The sequence below is a fragment of the Odocoileus virginianus genome, chromosome 14 (assembly GCF_023699985.2).
Source record: "Odocoileus virginianus isolate 20LAN1187 ecotype Illinois chromosome 14, Ovbor_1.2, whole genome shotgun sequence".
Lineage (NCBI taxonomy): Eukaryota > Metazoa > Chordata > Mammalia > Artiodactyla > Cervidae > Odocoileus > Odocoileus virginianus.
Window position 1 is genome coordinate 49,840,905 of NC_069687.1, and position 945 is coordinate 49,841,849.

Below are 945 nucleotides of genomic sequence, written 5' to 3' on the forward strand. Positions count from 1 at the left end.
AAATAAAACCATCTTTTTTCTTTTTTTAACAAGTGGAAAGAGGTTTATTATGAACCTAGAAACAAGACCTTGTGACACTGTTGAATGGATAGATACAGATCAAGGGAACAGAAGATGTATGACTTTGTTGTTATTTGTTTAATTTCCAAAGTCAGCTTTAGTACAAGAGACTTAATTAGCATTTCCCCAACAGTAGCTGGATCTTTCTAGGTAAAATGCCGAGAAGCAGTTCATCTAACAAGTTACTGCAATCATCTTGGAGAATTCAGCAGTCCTTTCTTTGTCCATCACTTTTTTGTTGTTGTTCCTGAAGATTCTATTTTTTAGCTACCTTTCTGATAACTTCAACCTACTCCAGATATTTCCTTCTTAATAATTTCACTGTTATCTGTATGGCTCTACTTAATTGTATTACAATTATTATATGTGTATAAGTTTTTTCACCTTAGATTACAAACTCATTGAGTTTGGGGACCATGACTTAGAGAGTAAAACCATCTTTACTTACAGACAACATGATAACCTATGTAGAAAATTCTATGAGGGCTATAAAATAGCTACTAGAACTAATGAGAAAGTTCTGGATACTGTGGCCAAGGACAGACACTACAGTTGGGTAGGAGCTGAATGGCTGTGAGGAGGGGCTTTCTCTCTATTTTCTGAAGCCCCTAGGAGCTTTGGTTCCTTCTGAGCTTGCATCCTATTACAACCTGGAGGCATTTCCTGACTAATGTTGACACTGAATACTTATTCCTTACTTAATCATATTTCTCCAAGGAGAGACTTCTTACAGCAGCAGTTCTCAAGTTTGTCTGAACACTGGAATCACCTGAGGAGCTTCAAAAACTTCTGATGCCTGGGTTCTACCTCCACAGAGTGTAATTTAATTATGGACTCATGGATTCCTTGTTTATTCAATGAATTATGATCTATTGCTGTCATTGT